Raw genomic sequence first — 26,141 nt, forward strand, 5'->3', positions numbered from 1 at the left:
AACCCTATCCCTAATCCCTGTAGGTTTCCCTAAATCTATGAATATGATGAGTTTTGCCTATAATTCTCTTTTTTCATGACAATAACTTTTTAATTTTTGCTCCACTATTACTCTGATAATGATTATAATTGTATCAAAACAATGTTTCTAAAGTTTCATTGAATAAATGAATAAACAAAAATCTATCCCTGACAATTTTGTTCAGTTTTGTTTATCTTGGGGAGATGCGTTGGTGGTAGTTCATTTTGAAGTATAGAATTAATATATGCTAAAGAGTTTTTGATGCACTACTGTTTAAACTATCTTTTAAGATTTTTTATTTATCTTCTAGTTAATGTAGGCAAGTTCTAATCTATCCAATTCTATTTTCTCTTTGAAATGGGAATTGAGGTTATATACTGGTAAAGAGTGTGAGAGAGGGATGATGGGTTCGCAATTTTAATAAAATTTTAGACCTGGAGAATGTGTTAAATAGACACTATAAACATTGTCAAAATAATTTTTTTAAGTAGTGTATTTCAAAACAGAGTTTAAGGTTCAGTAGAAGATGGAAATTTCAAATTTATTTTTTCACTTCAGTGTATGTTTGTGAGAATTTTCCACAAGTGTTCAGCTGCTCCAAATACAGATTGACAAGATAGAACACAAGACTAACTTGAAATTGTTTGTATTTTGTGTATGTGCCTATGAAGGAATAAACTGAGATAAAAAATGCTTTCACTGAGGTGCATAAGTGCATGAATCTCAATTATATTATTTAATTTTTAAAATAAATATACACCCAAGCACCACTATCCAGGTCAATATTCAGAATATCTTGATGACCCAGAAAGTCCTGTCATATCCCCTTCTAGTTCACCTCCAATCCAGCAGTAACGATTGTTCTGATTTCTATCATCATTGATTAGGTCTATAATTTCTTGAACTTTATATAATGTGATAATATATTGTATATTCTTTAGTGTTTGGCTGATTTTTCTCCACAAAATATCTATCAGATTTTGTACTAGTAGTTTGTTTTCTCTGCTGGCAAGTGATCCATTATATGAATATTTATCTATTTATCATTTACTAATTGATGAATGGATTTGTGCTTGTTGAATTCTCTGGAAAGTACATGCTAAGACAGAATTTGGTGTGCAAAAGCTAAAATAGAGAATAATACCTGTAAGAAATAGGAGGAAAAGTCACTGGATTGCCAGGTAGACTAACTAATATCTTTGCCAGTCTTCTAGGAAGACTCAAAGTAAAAATTGCCCAGTAGACTGGGCTCATAGTAATTCATTAATTGGGGGTTGCTCCCAAAAGATAGTGACCTCAGCTACTATTCCCTTGCTCATACACTGGCTGAAAGCTGCTCAAAGACCTCAGATACCACCACACCGCTCACTCAATTGCCACAGGTCATCCTGATAAGACCAGGAAATAAACCCAAAAGGTAGGATAGATTCTGAAAATTAGGCAGCAAGTTTTTCATTGTTGTTATTGTTGTTGAAGTTGAACCCTAACAGTGCATCTGTATTTCGGCCAAAAGATTTATTTTTTTTCTAGTATTTGGCAATTATGAATGAAGCTGAAATGAGCATTCTTGTAAATGATTTTGACTCTAAAAAATGATTTCTCAGATAAAAATGTGAGTGTTCGGTTAGCTGTATTTTCTCTTTAGGAGATACTGTCAATTTGCAAAATGTTAAGACCAACTTACCTAAACACAAGCAAAATAGAAGTACCTGTTGTTTTCTATTCTCATCACTTCTTAGTTTGTTCAGTCTTGTTCCTTTATACCACCACAATTTCTTTATCCGTTTACTGATGGGCATTTGAATGAGTTTATTTTTGCATCTTCTATAATTATGCATGCATGTATCTGCTGGTTTTTATGGTATGTATATGTTTAAATTTTTGAGAAACTATAAAACCATTTTTCACTTTGCTTATTTATTTCACTTTTTTTATTTTTTTATTTTTTATTATTATTATACTTTAAGTTCTAGGGTACATGTGCATAACGTGCAGGTTTGTTACATATGTATACTTGTGCCATGTTGCTGTGCTGCACCCATCAACTCGTCATTTACATCAGGAATAACTCCCAATGCAATCCCTCCCCCCTCCCCTCTCCCCATAATAGGCCCCGGTGTGTGATGTCCCCCTTCCCGAGTCCAAGTGATCTCATTGTTCAGTACCCACCTATGAGTGAGAACATGCGGTGTTTGGTTTTCTGTTCTTGTGATAGTTTGCTAAGAATGATGGTTTCCAGTTGCATCCATGTCCCTACAAAGGACACAAACTCATCCTTTTTTATGGCTGCATAGTATTCCATGGTGTATATGTGCCACATTTTCTTAATCCAATCTGTCACTGATGGACATTTGGGTTGATTCCAAGTCTTTGCTATTGTGAATAGTGCCGCAATGAACATACGTCTGCATGTGTCTTTATAGCAGCATGATTTATAATCCTTTGGGTATATCCCCAGTAATGGGATGGCTGGGTCATATGGTACATCTAGTTCTAGATCCTTGAGGAATCGCCATACTGTTTTCCATAATGGTTGAACTAGTTTACAATCCCACCAACAGTGTAAAAGTGTTCCTATTTTTCCACATCCTCTCCAGCACCTGTTGTTTCCTGACTTTTTAATGATCGCCATTCTAACTGGTGTGAGATGTTATCTCATTGTGGTTTTGATTTGCATTTCTCTGATGGCCAGTGATGATGAGCATTTTTTCATGTGTCTGTTGGCTGTATGAATGTCTTCTTTTGAGAAATGTCTGTTCATATCCTTTGCCCACTTTTTGATGGGGTTGTTTGTTTTTTTCCTGTAAACTTGTTTGAGTTCTTTGTAGGTTCTGGATATTAGCCCTTTGTCAGATGAGTAGATTGCAAAAATTTTCTCCCATTCTGTAGGTTGCCTGTTCACTCTGATGGTAGTTTCTTTTGCTGTGCAGAAGCTTTTTAGTTTAATTAGGTCCCATTCGTCAATTTTGGCTTTTGCTGCCGTTGCTTTTGGTGTTTTAGACATGAAGTCTTTGCCCATGCCTATGTCCTGAATGGTACTACCTAGGTTTTCCTCTAGGGTTTTTATGGTATTAGGTCTCACATTTAAGTCTCTAATCCATCTTGAATTAATTTTCGTATAAGGAGTAAGGAAAGGATCCAGTTTCAGCTTTCTACTTATAGCTAGCCAATTTTCCCAGCACCATTTATTAAATAGGGAATCCTTTCCCCATTTCTTGTTTCTGTCAGGTTTGTCAAAGATCAGATGGCTGTAGATGTGTGGTATTATTTCTGGGGACTCTGTTCTGTTCCATTGGTCTATATCTCTGTTTTGGTACCAGTACCATGCTGTTGTGGTTACTGTAGCCTTGTAGTATAGTTTGAAGTCAGGTAGCGTGATGCCTCCAGCTTTGTTCTTTTGACTTAGGATTGTCTTGGAGATGCGGGCTCTTTTTTGGTTCCATATGAACTTTAAAGCAGTTTTTTTTGCAATTCTGTGAAGAAACTCCTTGGTAGCTTCATGGGGATGGCATTGAATCTATAAATTACCTTGGGCAGTATGGCCATTTTCACGATATTGATTCTTCCTATCCATGAGCATGGTATGTTCTTCCATTTGTTTGTGTCCTCTTTGATTTCACTGAGCAGTGGTTTGTAGTTCTCCTTGAAGAGGTCCTTTACATCCCTTGTAAGTTGGATTCCTAGGTATTTGATTCTCTTTGAAGCAATTGTGAATGGAAGTTCATTCATGATTTGGCTCTCTGTTTGTCTGTTACTGGTGTATAAGAATGCTTGTGATTTTTGCATATTAATTTTGTATCCTGAGACTTTGCTGAAGTTGCTTATCAGCTTAAGGAGATTTTGGGCTGAGACGATGGGGTTATTTCACATTTTAAGTAGAAAGGTAAAAAAAATCTAGTTAGTCCGCATTTTTGCTAAAACTCTATGGGATCATTCTTCCTAAGTTTACTTCGTCCAGTGGGTGAGTTAAAGCATCTCATTGTAATTTACATTTGAATTTTCCTAATGAATAGTGAAGTTGAGCATTTTCTCTTTTATTTATTGACTACTTATATATATTCTTTGATGAAATATCCATCAAAATCCTTAATCATCTTGTTAACCAGAATGTTGGATTTCTTATTACTGAGTTGTAAAAGTTTTATACATTCTAAACAAAATCCTTTTGCCAGTTTTTTTTTGCAAGTATTTACTCCAATCTATAGCTTGCCTTTTTATTGTCATAGCAGTATTATATGTTAATGTATGTATAATTTTTTAAGCTTTGATAAAGTTACTGATTCAGTACATAATTCATACTGTCTATTTTATATAGCTTTGTAAAATACAAAGTATTCCGATTTTTGTAAATGTTTCATTTTAAATGGCTTTAGTTGTAGTTCTTACATTTGAATCTATGATTTATTTTCAGTAGATTTTTGTACATTGTATGAGGTTAGAGACAAAGTGGTTTGTTTTGTGGCATTGCTATACGATTTTTCCATGACTACTTCTTGAGAAGATTGTTTTTTCTTGATTGAATTGCATTGGCAGCTTTGTAAATAATTAATTGACCATATATATGTGGTTAAATTTCAGGGCTTGTCTTTCATTGCTCTATTTATCTTTCTTTACACCAATATTCCAGTGTCTTGATTATGTACCATAAGTCTTAAAGTCGGGTAGTGTAATTCCCCAATATATTTTTTACAAAGTCACTTTGATTATTCACAGTCCTTTAAATTTCGATATAAATTTTAGAATTCTCTTGTCACTTCCAAGAAAATAAATCCTGCTGAGTTTTCTGCAAATAAAATATATGATAGTAAATAGAACCTCAGAGCAAAAGCCAATTCTGTACTCAGTTCCATAGGAAACAAATGCACATTCTCTAGCATCCACACTTCACTCTTAAAATATGTATAATAAACTTCACATCATTCTATAGTTATATTTGGGTGGAAAGTGGTATTTGGTAGCTGGAAACCCTGCTCAAATAATTCTTTAATTTATGCCCAAATATTTATATGTAGCTTATGTCAAAAAGCCTAATTAAAATAATATAACAGAATGTGAAAAGAAAATAAATACATAATAATAAATAAGGTATAATTTACTCAAAATGTCTGAGGCAATAAAGTGAAGACTAAAAGACCTAATGATTATCAAATGCGTCAAATGATGTAAAGTGAGATTGAGAGAAACATTACTGATTTCCAGAATCAATTTCCCTAATAAAAATGGTGCAAGATTTCTTGTTTATAAAAGTATTTTCTTTCTATTTTGTTTCTGTTATTTGCCATCAGTTACATATCTCTAAACACATATTGAATATCCTGCCACTAGTCACCACCTTTATATTTCTGAGCATCCAAGCACCTATATTTTGTAAACTTAAACTTTATTCTTACCACTTGATTAGTTTCTCCAGTGAAGCCAACATGCATGCAGGAACCCCACAGATCCTGTGGTTATTGTTATGTTATCTGTAGACAGCCTCTCCACAGGGGCTGCCGTATCTCTGCCAGTCCCATGCCTCCGCCACTTACTCCTACTGATTTTCCTGCCAAGTTCAGTGCTCTGAAAAAAAGAATAACCAGCTATGAGCAACATGTTCTTTTTCTGCAGACTGACAGGGCTGTGCTTTAATCTCCTCTTGTGTCTCATAACAGAAGCTTTTATAACAGGTTTTGCTGACTGTCAGACTACGGTAAGTCACTGCTCATGATACAGTGAGGGGGAGAATAATTTAGAATTATTTACATTTAGTTGACAAGAAGAATGTTGAAAATGAAACATACATATGGTAAGACAGTAGAGTATGTTTTAGAATTGGTATTCTGAATGGAATGTTTTTCCTTAAAAAAAGGACACATACAGAAGTTTTTCCTGTATTTAAGGAACACAAATATGGCTTACTTCATAAAGTGGAAAGATGGGTTCTAAATTAAATTAATCCTGGATGTTTTAAAGAAAATCTATACAACATAATTTAAATAAACCATCCTTCTACACTAGGCCTGACTCCAGCATTTCACTAGCCAACTTACTCTTCTTACTTATTATAAAGTGAGCTGAGAAAACCATCTTCTTGAGTAGGTAGAATTTGATTATGGGAAGGTTACTGAAATAGGTTTAGTATGATATAAAATGTAGAATACAATAATTCTTTGTTTATGTATTTTTAAACTTCACTAGAGTTTCTTGGAAGGAGAATCTGCGACTGACCTGCGAATCTATCCGGTCTAAATACAGTATCTAACATCAGCTAGGCACTCATTAGTTTATAAGGACTAATAGAGTAGTCTGGCTCTACTCTACAGTACTCCACACTACACCACACTACACTACACTACAACACTACACTAATTTTGAGAACTTACAACTTAACCCCTAGACATCAATTTCTTCAGTAAAATGAGTTGGAGCTAGATTAAATGTTACACATTCTGTATCTATACTGTTTAGCCTCTACGTGGTCATAATAATTGTACTTCAGAAAAATTGAGTTCACATAAAATCTGAATTGTAGAAATGTCTCAATTATCTTTTTTTTAGATAATAAACTACCCTAAAGTTTAGTGATTTTGATATCACTAAAGTGATAGGATATGAGTGTAGGATATGAGGCCAGGGTAGCTTGTAAAGTCCAGATGTAAGATTGGGAGCCCAGCTGGTGCCACTGACTGGGTGTTTGATTTTCTTCTGTATAGGCATCTGCACTTAGCTATTTTGGCTGTTTTATATAATGGTGGAGGGGTTCCAAAAGGAAACCCTGTAAGAGAAAGGACCCAAAGTGCCAGCACTTATCACTTACTGATGTTTCGCTTGCATCACCCTTAAAGATATTCCACTGGCCAAAGCTAGTCACATGGCCAATTCCAGAAATTCTGTGGAAGGAGATTTCACAATGGCATGAATAACAGAAAACGCGGTTAATTGGAGGGCACCAAAGTAACAGTCTGCTCAAAATATTTTTGGGTCATCTGAAATCTCTGCTTAAACCACATAGCAGCTGATTACCTTATGGGCCATGAATTTTCCCAATTCCATTGTCTTCTCCCAGCCCAGTACAGTTGTCCCTTGAAGTATACAGGTTTGAACTGCATGGGCCCACTTGTACATGGATTCTAATCAACCAAAATTAAACTGAAAATACAATATTTGTGGATGCTAAATGCTATATATGAAGGGCAAACTTTCACATACATATTTTCAATAGGTCCAACGGAAGCACTTTAGTATACTATTTTGGCACATGTAGGTCCTGTAACCAATCTCCCATGTGTATTAAAGGAGGACTGTACTTAATTGCCCTGTATACATTGAAGTTGCCTGTCCTTTTGTTAAATGATTGCTATGCCTCTTGTTACTTGTTTCTGGGACTACATTAGAATAATTTTGATAAGGTCTAAAATATATGCTGTGAAAATAACTTTTTAAAAAAATTGACATATCATGTATTCAAATGCTTTAAAATCTCTTAATGCTTATCTTTGTCAAAACATTTGTATTAATAGTATTTGGTACTTATAGCTTTAAAAGAGTTCCACTGATTTAAATCATTGCCAGTGAATTACTTGTACATGTCTTAAAACATTATAGTAATTAAGGTATATATAATTTCCTGTGATTTATTTCCTTAAATTCAACATATCCATCTGCATATTCCAATAGGACTAAATAAAAATATAAAGTTCAATTGAAAATTTATTGTTTCAATGTGTATAATTTGCAAACACTTTTTGATATGAATGTACTTACTCTATTTTTGGAATATAGTCAACATGCATAACCTCACATTGTAAAAGGAAAGTATAAATATATATATTTTATAATTTATATATATTATAATATATTTTAAATTAAAATATATGTTTTATATATATTGTAATATATATTATATATAATGAATTTAGATTTATTATATATAATAAATATATGAAATATAGTATATATTTAATATATTTAAATTAAAATATATTTTAATTATATATATAATTAAAATCATTATATAAGTTTAAGTTATCACTACTTTGCCATTTTTATTGTTTGACTTTGCCCTTGTGCCTACTCCTCTTTTAACTTGTTGATTATGTATAGTCATCACATATGTCACAACAATTTTCAAGTGCAAAAAGAGCATGAGTTCTGTCTTTCTTGTGTCTCTTCTTTTGGGGCAAAAAATAATTTTTCAAAGGATAATCAGCATACTTCACCTTAATTTTGATTGCCAATAAATGGTTCACATTGCTATTCTTATACTAGGTATTAGCAAAGATAAAGAAAAAAATATTACCATGAATAACTTAGATTAATAATTTGAGATGGAATGGGTCTTGAAGAATCAACCACCATGGATATTATAATAGAATAGCTATTTTTTGCTAGTTACCCATATACAATTTTAATCATATAATCTGATGCATTTTTGGATGGGAGCTAGCTTTGTGTAACCCAACGAATGGGGAACAAAGAGTCAGAAATACTGAGTTCTAACCACTCCTCTGCTTCATCATGTTCACACTTTTATTTAAAACCATTATAAAGAAATATGTTTTTAATTCATGAGTGTTTTAAAAATACTAGATAACAATGCATGTACTCTATATTGCTTAATATCCCAAACAGGAATGAAGCAGCTCTCATTAGTATTTCAGCAGGAAAAGCTATGAATTGTCATACTAAGAAGAATTAAAATAAAGACAGTAATTTACATCATGTTGGTTGAGGGTAGAAATTATTACCTGATATGTTATTTTAAAATCTCATTTCAGATTAATTTTTGTTTTAGATTTGTGAATTATGGATCATGTATTTTTGGATCTATAACTAGATATAACATTTGGTATCACCCCGGTTCCTTCCAGATAAATTTATGTGAATGAATTACATAATTTCTAAGTTTCTTTACAAAACTGGTACTCTTTGAATCCATGATCTAATAAAAAGCAAATGCAACTATCTGTTTTATGTCATTTCCTTTATAATAGATACGAAATCCACAAGCAACATTTCCATAGATAGGCTACACAAATGTCTCACAGAGAAGACAATTCTCATGGCTTGGCTTACCTCTTCTTCTTAATGTCACCCTGTTGGTCTAGGTATGGCTCAAGATAAGAGTGAGGAGACTTCTGATTTGGATAACAGTTTTACCTTTGATAAAAGATTAAAACAGCATCATTAAAATTAAGAAAATTCAAGTAGGTGAAATTTGTATTTTCCTCTTAGTTTCCTTTCTCTCCTGTCCATCTCCAAGTGGCCTCTCTTTTGTATTTCTCAAAACCTTGATATATTATACCTCTACCAGTGAGCCCCATGTCCCAAAGGTAGCAAGTACGCCTTCCTCTGCTCTCTTTGAAATGCACTCTTTTCAGTAACTATCTGCAATTTCAGATAGGTGAACTTGCAGGCATCTGGAGTGAGGTGACTCTGGGGGAAATTAACATAGAAGATCGGGAAATATATTAAGGCTTTTTTTGAAAATTCCTGAGTCTAATATCCATTAGCATACAAGATGACACTGGATTAGTGAGAAGAATGGGGGTTGGTAATCCCACACTTCCTCCTTATGAACTTTTGATATAATACTCCAAGTCCAGGTTTACACATTGCATTTTTTTTTTCCTCAATGAAAGATCATGAAGAGAAAAAAAACAAAACAAACAAACAAAAACAAAACAGAATATGCTAGTGGACATAAGATGATTGTCACCACCGAAGCAACTGTGCTTCTTAATTTCCCGAAGCTTTGAAAACATCAAAGGGTAGACGCAGGTCAGAGGAAACTTCCACTTGCATTTCCCTGAGAATTAGGGGGCCAACTGGCCTCAGAGAAAGAAATGCTATGAAATGGAATTTATTTGTGTATTTTTTTAGACTCACTAAATTCCAATGTCTGGTCCTCACTCAGCCCTGTAAGTCCAGAAATCTGATATTTCAGAACAAAGAAAATGTACCTATCTACCATCCTTATCCTAACCATCAAATACTACACACATAGGGATGAGCACTTAAGAACAAGAAAGACAATTTATCAATTTAATTTTCTTTCAGCAGAAAGTGAAATTATAACCAGAGTACCAGTTTCAAAACTTCCAATAGTAAAGCGAAGCAATTATTTGCAGAGAAGCACATGTATCCCCTTGTTTAGAGCATTTTCTTTCAAATCGTGTGAGAGGCTCAACTCTCAAAAGAATATTTTTGTGAGAAGGAAATCAGAATATGTCATAAGATGGCATTCAGCTTTGTGTTCCAGATGTGGTGGTTTAAAACACATTAAAAACCAAGGAAACTGTATTTTCAGTCAAGACTTGTATCCTGGAGCAAGGCTAAAAGTTACCATCAACACTGACCTCTACAAATCACTTTTTCTATGATTCCAAGACAGAACAATCATCCTTTCATCTTTATATAAGTCCATTGATGATCTTACCTTGAATTATTTTGGTACTGAGAAGCAGTGTGTTTCTTGGGAGACACTGATTTTCTCTGTTCTAATTCATGTGTTAATTTTAATGTTATGCAATGAGGATAACATTTATTAACTAAGAGTGCCCAGAGTCTCACTCCTCATTACTCATGAGAATATTACACAGAGATACTAATCTTTCCTTTTGTTTTCAAGGTTGAATAAGGTGAAATTCTATCAATTTTTGTTTTTACACACAATTAAGAACTGCTGATTTACCCAGTAACCCAGTTGTCTCCTTATGCCTCTTTGTTCTTTCAAAACACTCAAAACTTCTTAAATCCTCTGAGAGGTCGATAACCCTCCCTAAGATCTCTGTGAATTCCCAGGAGTTAAATTAATGAGGTAACTTCAGGCTTGTACATACTTATTCCACTTATTTCTTGTTTTTTCTTCAATATCTTTCAACAGTCATTTTAACACTAACTCTAATATTATCCTGAACGTGGATCCCAACCTCGTATCTGATTGTCTTCTAAAAATAAACAAAATTAAGTCAGACAAAAAGGAAAGGATGGAAGAAAGAAACAAAGGAAACAAGGAAGGAAGAAAAGTCAACCTTTTTGTGACTATGCTAAGTATATTGTGGAGAGAGTTGCTATTTCAACATTAACATTTGTAGATGTGTTATCAAACAATTTGCTGTGTGTGTGTGTGTGCCATTGTTATTAAAATCATACATACTTTTAGTTTTGTGAGATGAATGACATTGGCTTATAAAGAGAAACAGCAGTCCCTTATACAAACTCTCCTCATTCATGATTGTTGTTCACCAAAACTATTTTCACCTCCTAGTCATTTTCTCTTATATTTAGCTCCACATTTTTAAGTAATTTGCATCTCTCCCTTAATTTTTCAGTTTTAAAGCTATCCTTTGTATATGAAAGTTACTGTAGAAGATAAGGATTTAATGTCCTTAAACCTACTCCACTCATTCCCATTTTCACATGAAGAGAAAATGCACAGGCCTCCTCCCATCCTCCTAGTCTATTCATATGTTGTTTTTCTTAAATTGATATCTAGTGTTTATTAATGTTATGAACATATTGTTCACTATATGTTTATATTATGAGCATATTGTTCACTCTATATGTTACTATATATAGTAATACTTCTATAATATGTAATATAAATATGTTTATTTATTTTTTATTATTCACACTTGAGCTACCTAGTTTACTAAGATTATATATTAGTATAATCTGTCAAACTTTTAGATTTACACAAAAAATTAATAATGACATCACTTCTCAGTTTTGTTAGAAAAGTGGTTCTTAGGAACCACTTCTTTGTTCCTATTGCTAACTCATTCCCAGCTTTTCTAACAAAACTGAAAATTTGTATTATTACTTGATTCTGTATGCACCAGTTGCCTTACAGGAAAACTCCACAACTGTTATTATGAAACCTGATCTATTCTGGATATTTGTTCCCTCCAAATCTCATGTTTAAATGTGATTTCCAATGTTGGAGCTAGAACCTAGTGGGAGGTGTTTAGGTCATAGGGGTATATCCCTCATAAATGGCTTGCTGTTCTCACCAAGGTAGAGTGAGTTCTTGCTCTCTCAAGCCACACTAGAGCTGGTTGTTTAAAAGTATGTGGCACCCCTCCCCCAGCTCACCGTTCCTTCTTTCCTTCCTCCCTCTGGCTATGTAATGCCTACTCCCATTCACTTTCTGCCATGACTGGAAACTCCCGGAAGCTCTCACCAGAAGCAGAAGCTGGCACCATGCTGCTTGTACATGGCTGCAGAACTGTGAGCAAAATGTTCCACTTTTCTTTCTAAATTACCAAGCCTCAGATATTCCTCTATAGCAACAAAAACAGACTAACACAGAACACTTCTCATCTTCCTGGGAATTATTTATGTGTTCTTCCTGGGTTGGATTGTTCATTCCCTGCATTCCATTTTCTTTCTCTTTTGGTGTAGTCCCTGGTTTTGATGAAGCATGTCTTTCAGTGTTTTTCCAAGAAAGAATGAATAGGAAATAAATGAGAAAACATTTTGCATGTCTGAAAATGTCTTTACTTTCACATTTTGATAATAATTTTTCTGCATGTATATCTTGATTGAAGAACATTTTGTCTCAGAATTTAAATTTTTCCATGACATCTTCAACCTTCCAGTTTTGCTACATAAATGCCTAGTGCCATCTTGATCCTCAATATTCTGTATGAGACTCAATTGCTTCCTTCTGGAGTATTTTTTTTTTCACCAATATTCTGAAATTTCAGAATTATACATTTTGTTGTGGGTTTCTTTAAATTCATTGCATTGGGCACTCAGTGAAATGTCGAAATTTAGACACTATATCCTTCAGTTTCGGGATTTCTTTTCTTTTTGATAATTTTCTCTCCACCATTTTCCTTGTTTTCCTGGACATTTCATTTGCTTTCTTGGATTAATCTTATTAAATCCTTGGATTAATTTTCATGTTTGCTTTTTTGGATTAATCCTATTAAAATATTTTTCACTATGTTTTTTTCTCTTCTATCTCATAGATTGGAGGGTTTTTTGTTGGTTATTTTTTGCTTTATTGTCTTGAGGTTTTTTGCTTTATTTTCTTTTTGGTAATTTTTCTTCTACCATTTGTATTGACTTCATTGTTTCCTAGATCCTCTTTCTTATGTGCAAGTTTATCCTGTGATGCCCACTAAAGAATAACACACTAAAATGCTTATCGGACCTCTTCATATGTGAGTAGATTTCATCTTAATGTGATTTTGATGGAAACCAATTAATTTTCTGCCTGTCTGTTTTCCCTGGTTGTATAATCCTGAATGCCAGCATTGTGGGAGACAAGAAGGCGAAGGGTGAAGGAAGTCTCACCATTAACTATTCAGATTTTCACTTAATCTTCCTCTTTCCAGTATAGCATCTCACTCCTTGCTCTCAGCTTGCCTGATATGTCGAGCGCAGAAAGCAAAGATCCAGTTTTACACTGAGGAAGGACCAAACTGCCCTGCAAAAGACAGGGTGATTTGTGGTTCAAATCAGGATTGCTTCTTGTTTGTTTGCCCTACAGACTAGCCCTTATCTTTCTCCAATTTGTGAGTTACCATTTGTCCATCCCATTCTATAGACTCCAAAAATTGTCATCTCAGCTTTATTTTCACACCCATTCTCTTTGTTGTGCAGTGTACACCCACATACATACATCTATATATACACACACATTCACATATATACACACACACGTATACACATACACACACACACACACACACATTGCGTTAGTTTGTTCTTCTGTTGCTATAAATAAATACCTGAGACTGGGTAATCTGTAAAGAAAAGAGGTTTTATTTTGACTCACATTTCTGCAGGCTAAACATGAAGCATAGTGTTGAAATCAGCTTGTAGTGAGGGACTCAGGAAGCTTACTATCATGGTGGAAATTGAAGTGGGAATCAGCACATCACATGACAAGTGAGAGAGCCAGAAAGAGAAAGAAGAGCTTTCAGACTCTTTTAAAAATCAAATCTCCCATAAACTCATCAAGCAAAAACTCACTCATCACTAAGGGGATGGTGCTAAGCCATTCATGAGGTATCTGCCCCCATGATCCAATACCTCCCACTAGGCTCCACCTCCAACCTCGGGGATCATATTTCAACATGAGATTTGGAGTGGACATGCATCCACACCATATTATTACACCCCTAGCTCTCCAAATCTCATGCTTTTCTCACATTGCAAAACACAGTTATCCCTCCCAATAGTTCCACACAAAGTCTTAAATATTTTTCAGCATGAAGGCAAAAGTATTAAGTCTCATCTGAGACTCATCACCTTCCACCTATGATCCTGTAAAAGCAAAAACAGTTATTTGCTTCCAAGGTACAATGGTAGTACAAGCATTGGGTAAATATTCTCATTTGAAAAAGGAAAAAATGGCCAAAATAACGGGACAGTAGGCCCCATGCAAGTGTAAGACCCAGCAGGGTAGACATTAAACCTTAAAGCTAGAAAATAATCTCCCTTAACTTTATGTCCTGCATCTAGGGCAGACTGGGGCAAGGAGTAGCTTCCTAAGGGCTTGGGCAGCTCCACTGCTATGGTTCTATAGCAGGCAGAACTGGCTGTGGTCACTAGTTGTAGTTGAATGCCTGCAGCTGTTTCAGGCCCAAGATGCAAGCTACCAGTGGCTCTATCATTCTTGGGTCTGAAACATAGAGCCATATATGGACATATATATATGGTCCTTGCCTGTGGTGCACAGTCACACATTAGTACTCATCCCTGAAGTCACCACTATGTATATATGAGTTCTTTTAGAAAACATCATTTGTTAAAATGCAGTCAAGTTATTTGCTAAGAACAAAGATGACTTTCACTCCAGGTCACAATAACTTTCTCATTTCCGTCTGAGACTTCATCATCCTGGCCTTCATTTCACAAGGTTTCTTCATTTTTACTTCCATTTACGTTTTTCTTCATGAACTACTCACAAAGACAAGCATAAGCAGGCACAGAACCTTCCATCAGAGTAATCACAGCTTCCGTCACCTCTCTTGCAACCCTAGAGCCAGCTTACTCTGCTTCAAATTTTATATAACAAATTTGTGAGTTGCATTTCAGTGCAGCAGACCCTCACATTGCGAGTCACATAATTGGAGCATGCCCAGGTAAGTATGCCAAATGCATGGCCTAGGAGCCAGCAAGAGTGAAAGAGTCACCTGGAAGCAGAACCAATCTACTTGGATCAAGGAACGGGGACCAAATTCAGAACAAAGGATGCCTAGTTTTGTTGTAGTATGGACTTAAGAGCCAAGGACCTCAGCATGACCTAGTGAGATCATGCTTCATTGTGTTTTCCTATCTCTTTCATTATAACCCTCTACTAATAAAACCTATCCCCATACCCCAGCCTCAGAAAGACAGATTTGGGCATTTCCTCCTGTCTCCTCTCCAGGGGCTTTGCCATGAAGCTTTATCTTTTCTCAAAAACTAGTGTTGTGGTATTAGTTTCCATGTACACTGGGCAGTATACCTTTGCATGGTAACACTCTATCATTACACTCAGAAAGCAAATGCCAGGTAGGTAGCTGTTGCAGTAGCTGTTGCATCACTGAGCACCACCTCCTGGGCATGGCTGGGATGAAGAGAGGCACAGGGGTGCACTGGTGACTTCAAGGATTAGTACTCATGTGTGGCTGTGCACCACAGGCAAGGAATACCAGCAGCCCAGGGGCAATCCTGCCACCTGGGTCACACAAGCCTCAGTTGCTCAGCCTGCTTCTACCTGGACAAGGTCCTGCTCACCTAGGGGAGCCTCCTGCACTAGAGATGCTGCTAACACTCTTGATCTTAAATGTTCTTTGGCCATGCTGCCATATTGCTGGAACAGTCTCTTCCGTCTTCTATTGTTTGATGAACTTATCCCCCAAACTGCTGTTTCATTTCATGCAGAGGAGTTTAGCTACATTATGTATTGTTTTTTATTTCTCATTGACTCATACTCACAGACACGCTTTACATAATCTATGTTTAATCTAAATTGTCATTGATTGTATGATGCATCATTATATAATTTGCCACTAAAGAGAAAGGTCACTAATTATGACTTTAAGACATCTTAAATTGTAAGACAGATCTTGATTTTAAAATAGAAAAATATTAATTTTGGCATCAATTAAATATTGTCAATGATTTATCCCATAGTCTTTCCAAATGAAATATCCCAGAGAATTCTGGTATTAAAACAAGAAAGTGTTGATTGCAATGGTCTGAATGAGGACTAGCTAGTTAAGTGCCTGTAAATCGAATTTTTTTATAGCTAGACTTTACTGAAATCTCTAATCATTAAAGCTCCTGCTACACAGATACAGATAATTTGAAGATATGTTTTTCATTAAGGAAATTTTGCTTTGCTTCCAGGGTAATAACAGTGTGGTATTTAATTAGTTGTATTTTAAAATTTTATATTAAAAATAAACATTAATTTAGTTTTAATATTAGCTATTGAATTTGATGTGGGTCATTAATTTAACTCTAAAATATGTGAAGAAGCAAATATTTTTCTTCTAAATACCCATACAAATTAGATGTATTCATACATATTCCCAAATTTACTTACAGAGTGAGATTTCATTTTTGACATGATACTACTTATATAATATGAGATAGTCTGTTAACATAAGTACATTTATAAATAATGAGGTATTTGAAGAAAATGGAACATATAACATAATATTAAGTATATAATCTACTATGTATCTTATATTAAATACTAAAGGATCATGTATGTGGTTTGCAAACTTTTTGCTAAAACTTTTTATTATTTTTCTGTAGAATTTTTTTTTGTCATATTTTCCACATAGAAAATGGAAATACATAAAAAGGTAAAGTTTGGGGTTTCCTTTCCTGCTTAAATGCCACTGCTGTAGGCAAAAGTCATAAATGAGAATGAAATACAATAATAAATTCATCTTATCTTTTCATTTAGAATTACAGAATTTGAATATTTTTCTGCTGTTGTTATGTTCTCACCTACTCATAGACATTTCTGTGGTGAATGTATACTCATATGATGCACTAACCACGAGCAGGTATTTATTTAACAATTACATTTAATATAAAATTAACATAAGATCCTTACTGACTGACTTTTCATATCTATTGTAAATACACAACACATGTAACAAATGGAGAATCAGGAGTTTACTTCTACTAGATCAGTTAAAATGGCTTGTGGTATGGAAATACATTCTGTAATGAGCTATTACTTATCAATTATAATATATACCTTGCATTGACTGAAGTTGCAGTTAGGTCACTCATGTTGCATGTCTTTTTTATATCGTTTAGAAAAGTTTTATTAGTTCTAAGAAAATAGCTTTCAGTGTCCAGCACAACAGACTCTGAAGATTAAATACTAATAGAATATCTTTTTTTTTTCTTCCCCCAAGACAGACTCTCACTCTGTCACCTAGGCTGAAGTGCAGTGTCATGATCACAGCTCACTACAACCTGGATCTCCCAGGCTCAGACTATTCTCCCACCTCAGCTCCTCCCCCATCCTCAGTAGCTGCAATTGCATGTGTTTGCCACTGCACCAGGGCTAATTTTATTTATTTTCTTTTTATAAGATAAAAACCTACAGGTCTCACTAGTTTGCCCTGGCTGGTCTGGAACTTCAGGCTTAAGTGATCCACTCACCTCAAACTCGCAAAATGCTAGGATCACAGGCATGCCTGGCCTAAAATATCTTTTTAATCCTTAAGAAGAGTCACCCGGAGAGGCAATGGCCCTGTTAGCACTGGCCTCTGTTTTGAGTGTTGGAGAAGGATTTCCATTAAGACAGTGTGAAGATGCTGGTAAATCCTTCCCACACACAAAGTATAAAACTGGACAAAATTTCAAAAAAAAAGTCCTTTCAGGTTTGCGAGTTGCCAAAGGCAGATAACGAATTGAATAACATATATTCTTGGGAAAGTAGGAGAGCTTTGGGAAACTGTGCTGCCAACTTGCCTTGGGCAGCTCTCATCAACAATCCCAGTTCAGTTGCCAAGAAAAGTAGCTTTACAAAGGTGAAGATGGCAAGGGAGGAGAATGACAGGGGAAGGAAATCAGAATCATTGCTTCCAGAGGAGTGGAAATGATTCAAAGTGGGCCACAAAACTTTGCAGTTTTGTAATTTAAAAGCGACAGACTTGATAGAGAATAGTGGGGGAGGGGGAAACACAGTTTTGCTAGCCGAAGTCTCAGTTGTGGTAAGCAGCAGACCCTTCAGAAAATTAGCAAAAAGATCCTGGAAATAAGAGCCACAGAAGAACGTAATATACTTGAGCACAAACTCTGGCTAAATCATTGGTTGGATACTAGGCTAGACAGTCACTAGTAAGATAGTCTAGAAGAAAATAATAAAATGAAAAAAAAAAAGGCTGAGCAGAGATATCAGCAACTATACAACATGGAGGAAAAGTTTCTGCTGTTTGAGTACAGGCAAGGTAATTAAAAAGTAAAAGTAAGACAGAATCCAGATGGATCAATACATTATATGATCAAAAATTTGTAGTTTTCAATAAAATATTACAAGATACACAAGAAATAGGAAAGTATCACCCATACCCAAGAATAAATGCTGTCAATAGAAACTAATTCTGAGTAGGCACAGATATCGGATTTGCTAGACAAAGTCTTCAAAACGAATATTATAAATGTTTAAAGAACTAAAGCAAAGTATGAAAATAACTAACACATAGTGAATTTCAACAGAGAAAGAGGTAAACCATAAAATAAAATCAAGTGAAAATTCTAGAGCTTAAAGGAGTGAAAACAAAAATGAAAAATTTGATAAATTGGCTAAACAAGAGGTATAAGATGGCAGAAGAAAAATCAGTGAACTCTGAGAGGAATCAATAGAAATTACTCAGTGCATGAAACAAAGAAGAAAAAAAACTGATGCAAAAACGTCAGTGAATTGCATAAAAATCTTAAGCATTACAACATGTATGTAATGGGATTCCTAGGAGAATAGGAGAAAGAAAGGATATAAAAAATTTAAATGAATAATGGTTAAAAACTTCCAAAATTTGATTTTAAAACCTATTATTCCAAATAATTTGTGTAGATTCTCCATCTTGTAAGGAGATGAAATATAATTCCTCATGCCTTAAGTGTATGTTATATTAGAGACTTTCCTTCAAAGAGTACAGTATGGTGAGGAAGGGAAAATAAAGTAACTTAACAATGGGGAAACTTTATGAATATTACCTAAAGTCAGGTGATCAAGATTAACATCAACAGTAATAAGACATTGATAATATACACTCTAATATTGGTAAGAACGATAATTTATTGCCGTGGTTTTTCTCCCCAAGACAAATTACCCCAGTCTAATAATGAGAAAAGCATTGAACAAATCTCAATCAAGGGACATTTTACAAAATATCTAAACAATAATTATCAGAACTATCAAAGTCATCAAAAATAGTACAAGTCTAAGACATTGTCAAAGACAAGAGAAACCGAAGAAGAATATTAAATGTCACATGTTATCCTAGATGGGATCTTAGGGTAACAAAAGGACATTAGAGAAAAACTGAGAAAATTTGAATAAAATATAGACTTTAGTTAATAATAATATATTACTCTTAGTTAATCAATTCTGATACATGAACCATATTTATGAAAGATGTTAAGCCACTAAATTTGCTATAATTTTTTACATCACTAAAAATAAACTAATCCACATTTCCAACAACATTATGTAAGAATTTGTTTCTTCACATCCTCACCAACACTTGATATAACCAGTTTTTTCAATATTACCTGTCTAACAGCTGTCTAATGGCATCTCATTGTGGCTTTAATTTGCAATTTCTTAAAAAATAATGGTGTCAAATGTCTTTGCATGTACTCTCTGACATCTGTATATCAGCTTTGCTTAATAGGTGTTCAAACATTGTCCCCATTTTGGTTAGGTTAATTTTCTTTTATACTTTGGAAAGTTATATAGATAGATAGATATGGATATAGATAAAACTTTATATATATAGATATCTATATATATACTGGATAGATGTCCTTTATCAGAGATATACAAGTATTGTCATCTATTCTGTGACTTGTCCTTTTATTTTTTAACGATGCCTTTGAGAGATTTAAAAACAATTTGTTGAAGTCCAATTTATCAATTTGTTCTTTCATGGACCATTCTTTTTCTGTCATAGCTAAACAATTTAGCTAAATAAAATGAATAAATGCATAGTTGACGGAATAATCTAATAATGACTTCAACTCTGCCAGTGTATTATGTTTGTCTCAGGCATGCACTTTAGGTATCCAACCCTTATACTTTAGCCACCCCCAAACTGCATACTTTGTAAGTACTCTTTTTAAACTTAATTTATTATAGAAAGATGGGATAACTAAAAATACTCATATTATTTGTGCCAAGAAGAAAAGGACCATATGTTTCAAATCATGAGCCTTAGCTTCAAAGAAAGAACATCAGGAAGTTAAATATTCTTTTAGCCATCCTTCCAAACCATGGGTGTACACTACTATTTTTTCTTCATAGATTTAGCCATCTTTACCTTATGTCTTTATATAGGTTGAGGTGGGGAATATATGTACTTTAGGACAAGTAATAATCCTTTCAAAATATTACTACTCTGTATTTCTCATAGTTCAATAAAATTTTGCAGGTTTTTAAAAATTTCTGACAAATGTAACTAAAGAAAAAGGAAAACCAGACACCAATTAACTCTGCGTGTATCATGCAGGTAATGAAGAATCATTAAATATTTTTTAGAGTAGAGAATAATAGATAAGCGATGTACTATGTGAATACTAATCTAATACTTTGTGTGTATTAGATAAGTCAATCTTTGTGGGAATAAGAATCAGTTAATAGATGCCGGCTATGAAGTAATTTTGCAACAATACCAGAATGACCTGATATGGAAAGGCATATTATATTTCAATGAATAAATGCTTGACTGAATAAGAAAAATGAGGTAGAGAATTCTTAGAGCAAAGTGAATGAGAGAATGGGCCATAGGCAAAATCAGAAACTGTAAATATACATCACTATGCAAAATTTTCTGTGATCTCATCCCAAATTACTTCTGCCTTGTCCTTCTTCTCCACTCAAACCCACAGATTCTACCATAGAGAATTGTGTCCTAACTATGCTATGAATATTTAATCTCTGAAGATTTTTAATTGGGATTCTTCCTACATATTGGAATACACAGAACTTCTAGATTCCACTGGATCATTCATTTTAGAGTAACATAAATAAGTATTTCTTAAACTACTACTTGAGGAGATTGAACTAGGTTCTATGGTTGGCAGCTGGGAAATCAACTAGTAAACAATTCTAGTGGAGTTTAACAAGTGATATGATAAAAGTACATAAAAGCAAAGTGCAACAGTACCTATTGCTATGAGGTGAGGAAGGACCAATGAGGCTGGGCACAAACAAGAAAAACAGCAAGAACTTGATTCCATAAAAGCAAGTTAGATTTTATTTTTCATGATGCATTTTTCCAAATTTGTCTAATAAAAATCACCAGGAATACTTGAATTTTGATATTGGGAAATGATTTTGGCAGATACAGAGAAAAAAAAATTGAGGAACGTTTACTCTATCCACAGATGGAATATTTGCAAGAAATAATTTAGGCATTTAAAGTTGTAGGACAGGAGATAAAGGGGAAAAATTTACAATATACATTTTAGGGGTAGTATAAATTACACCTACTCATTGAGACTTTCATTGATCATTTTTAGGTAAAAAGAATCTCTCTATTTGCTTATGCACTTGCATGTCTCTGTGTGTGCATAGGTACATTTGTGAGTGTATATGGGTGAATGTGTATACATATGCATGACTGTATTCATTTGTAAATTCTTTGTGGAAGCAAGATAAGTTAATCCAGAAAGGAAGTGCTGTATAGAGTTGTTGCTCAACTACTACTCACTGAATATTTGAATAAACTTGACCTACATGATTTTTAAGGCTAATTATTAAAAGAAAACTTTCGTTGAGGATAAAGCTGTATAATAGGCTAGAATTCAGCTTCAGGCTTCTGACTGAGTCACTAAGAGATTTTTTTTAAAGCCATTTTTACTATTTTTCCCCCAAGTGTAAATTAGAATAATAATGATTACCTGCTTCTAAGTGGTGTTGTAAGGACTAGTTGGTTGACAATTTTAAACTATTTTGAAGATGGAATGTACTATAAATGCTCTAAAGAAAAAAAAGTGCAATGGAATAAAATACTTGAACCAAAGCTTTAGGAAAGTTAGTATGTCTTTTAGGCTGGCAATCTTCTACTAATAAATAATTGTATGGGAAATTAACTCCACAACATTTTTTTATTTTCTTGACTCTTCTACTTTCTTCTGTAGCTAATATCTGCCTAGTGACTCAATTCAACAGGAAAGTTCTAGTAATGCCACTTGTTATAATAGATGTTACTCGTAAAGAAAGAAATGCAATGAAGATTATAAAGTGATCATTAATCACACCACAAAATTTAGTCTGTTCAAAGACATCACTATATTCAGAAATTACCAGAACTATTTTAAAATCAGTTTTATCATTGGAAATTCTGGATATAGTTGTAGAGGGCTAGAAGCAAAAGTTCACTTTTGTATAGAAATATCTAATAATTTTTCTGAAACATAAATATCAGAGCTAGATAAGAAGTTCATTTTTCAAAACAATTGTTATTTTTTCCAAATGACAAATGAGATGTTCAAAACTCTGAAAAGATACTATTTTGTTTAGTCATTTGTATTAAGAATATTTACACAATTATGCATTTACAGATCCTATTTTGTAAACCCAAATCAATACACATATAGCTTAAAACAGAATAAAAAACTGCATGCCACAAAATTTTTGTGAGAAAAAAAGTCAAAAAATGAAACAAAGTGACCAGTTTTACATGTTCTTCAATAGAGTTGATATATATATTTACCATTCTATGTTCTATATTTTATAACATTGGATCATGAATCTAACATTTCAATCCATATTTTAAAACAAACAAAACCAGAGATTTAAAAAAATATATCCAATTTCTATGTAGAAATAAGCACTGTATCTCATCATTTCACTAGTTGTTGCCACACAAAAACTTATTGTATATTAACTATTACATTTTGAACTTGAATAATAAAGTCAAAAATGGCGTATTTATTTCTCAAGTATATTGTTGTACTTCATTAAAATATCAGAGCAGAAAATGCAACAGTCTCTTTATTATTTTTAACATTTAGTAAATTATTTTAATTTTAAATCTGTATTAATATTGTTCATTGAAAGTACCTTCTGATTTTAGAGATCAGTGATTCAATAGCTATTAGATCAATAGATTCATCAGATAGTAAGTACCTAGAAATTGAGTACACGCTGGGGTGGGTATATTAGAAAGCTCTGACTATACACTTCAAAGCCAGTAATTTAATTAGGAAGATAAAATTAACAAATGTGAACATATTAACAAATAATGAAATGATAAACTGGATTTTGGTGACTCTAGCAAAAATGTGTGATGTGGAAAAACTATAAATGAGCTTTGTAGAGAAAATAGTCTTACAATAATTTGGATGGGATAAATGAAGAGGAGTGGACATTTGGGTAAAGATTGAAAGGCAAGTTGAAAGGTAGAGAATTTTAAAATTAAAATTATATTAAGTGGAAAGCAGTCAAGATATATAAAAACTCAAATGCAATTTCCGTAATATACTTGTTTGTTATATTAGATATATTTAATAACATTCTGAAGAATTTGTTAAATAGAATGTGAGGCTTTTGAGCATTTGTCCGTTTTAATCATCACAGCCCCAAGAACTGTTCTTTTCTAGGGTAGGAGCCCAATAAGGATTTGCTGAGACAATAAATAAATAAAAGATGAATTTGTAACTGGAAGTGGTAAGCAATATGGATCAATTGTAGCACCTTAAGCAGCAGAGTGGCAGGATGAAATGTGTTTAGAAAGCTGATTTTGGCAATGGTTATGTGAGATGACACTAGAAGAATAATTACGTGGCACTCTCAGTGGAACCATTTCTTTTTTTTTTTTTTTCCTTTTTCAAATTATACTTTAAGTTCTAGGATACATGTGCAAAATGTGCAGGTTTGTTACAGAGGTATACATATGCCAGAGTAGTTTGTTGCCCTCATCAACCCATCATCTACATTAGGTATTTCTCCTAATGCTATACTTCCTCTAGCTTCCCACCTTCTGATAGGCCCTGGTGTGTGATGTTCCCCTCTCTGTATCCATGTGTTCTCATTGTTCAGCTCACACTTATGAGTGAGAACATGCGGTGTTTGGTTTTCTGTTCCTGTATTAGTTTGCTGAGAATGATGGTTTCTGGCGTCATCCATGTCCCTGCAAAAGACATGAACTCATCTTTTTTTTTTTTTTTTATGGCCGCGTAGTATTCCATGGTGTATATGTGTCACTTTTTCTTTATCCAGTCTATCATTGATGGACATTTGCACTGGTGCCAAGTCTTTGCTGTTGTGAACAGTGCTGCAATAAACATACATGTGCATGTATCTTTATAATAGAATGATTTTTAATCCTTTGGGTATATACCCGGTAATGGGATTGCTGGGTCAAATGGTATTTCTGGTTCTAAATCCTTGAACCATTTCTATTGGAGGTTATTGTTTGACTTGGCCGTGGTTTGAACATCTCATCATGTATGTTTTCAAATGTCAAAAAAGCCCAACATTACAAATATTAACAATTGAATCAATCTGGCATTTGTGCCTTATGATATTTTGCTGAGCTGTCATAGCATTTGCATTACACATAAGCAGTGAACCAAGAAGGAAAGGCTTTGTATTCACTACATTTGGCAGCAAAACTATATCAAACAAATTTATTCTATATTTATATTAAAGTTGAGGTCAATGTGCCTATGCCTGCAGAAAATGAAGGGCCTAAAAAGAAAGTGTTTCTTCTTAAATTTTGGTTCTAAAACAAATATGAAACGAAATAAAAATGACAAAAATAAAAGTATGAATAATTTGTGCAATTGTTTAGTGATGATTTAAAAGTAAGATAATAATTAATTTATTTATTCTTAAGTTTCAGTTTTGTCTCACTTCCCTAGTACCAAATGGGTGCAGAGATATTAAAATCTACATGTCCCAATTTTACTATCATTATTATTAGTGAAATCTGTGGACACTCTTATAACTATATTATCAATAATTTACTTTGTTTACTGATAGCAATACTCTTCACTAACATTTGTACAAGGCTATAGTTTTATATACATTATTTCAATTAGCCTCAGTAAGGAAGTTGTTTGGATGGGGTATGTATTACTATCTTTATTTTATATATAAGAAATCTAATAATCAGAGAAACAGTAATTCCATATTGCCCAATAATTGCAGAACTGTAGTCTTTTACTCATCTATTTTATTGTATGACACTGCTATTCTTACTACTGCTTTCCCTTCACCAGGGACTTCTTTTTTTTCCTTTAATCTCTTGCCAAAATTAAAATTTATTATTGAAATACCACACATGTCCAAATTCATTGTTGATCTAATTGAGAATGAAACATTTTGTCTAAGCTTAAATATATGCAATTCTACTTTATGTACAACTTGGGAACAAAAGAGCCATATTAGATAATTTAATTATTTCTCTGCAAAAACACATGCACTGTAACATAACCTGATCATGTTCCTCACAGTCATGACAGAAGGAAATGTAGAAGCAAAGAAAATTCAGTGGATAATTTTTGAAAGTTTTCTGAAGCCATATTTTTAACCTACATATATCTTTAAGCCTCAGCATAAGTAATTCTGTGCTGTCTTAACTAGTAACAAATTCAGATAACTAACATTCAATAAATATTTTGCTACTCTGCAGGAAAGTTCTTTTCTTCCACCTTCAACTATTTGAGTAGTCAGTGTTAAGTTATTCAATACTAGCTCACTAACACAAGAGTTTCAAAAGATATCATTTACTCAATAAATTATATTATTACTTCTTGTAGTATTAATCACCACACAAATGGTAGAGAAAAATTACAAAAACTAGCTGCTACTCAAAAACCTTGCCTCCCCTCATAGAACAGAAATAAAGTTAATCTTAAACAAAATTAGTAAATTATTCTACAAAGTCATGTCAGAGATAGGAGGAAATCATTCAGAAAACAATTACTTTTGCAAG

At 33.6% G+C, this 26,141-nt stretch overlaps 1 long non-coding RNA gene across 1 annotated transcript; it reads left to right on the forward strand.

Annotated features, from left to right (window-relative positions):
• The first annotated feature begins 5,633 nt into the window (after positions 1-5,633).
• On the forward strand, positions 5,634-11,171 carry LOC135969509 (uncharacterized). The gene is made up of 3 exons (XR_010584771.1): positions 5,634-5,710; positions 9,108-9,206; positions 10,886-11,171. It is a non-coding gene; the product is annotated as an uncharacterized lncRNA (long non-coding RNA).
• Positions 11,172-26,141: the final 14,970 nt, after the last annotated feature.

The sequence above is a fragment of the Macaca fascicularis genome, chromosome 2, assembly GCF_037993035.2.
Source record: "Macaca fascicularis isolate 582-1 chromosome 2, T2T-MFA8v1.1".
Classification (NCBI taxonomy): domain Eukaryota; kingdom Metazoa; phylum Chordata; class Mammalia; order Primates; family Cercopithecidae; genus Macaca; species Macaca fascicularis.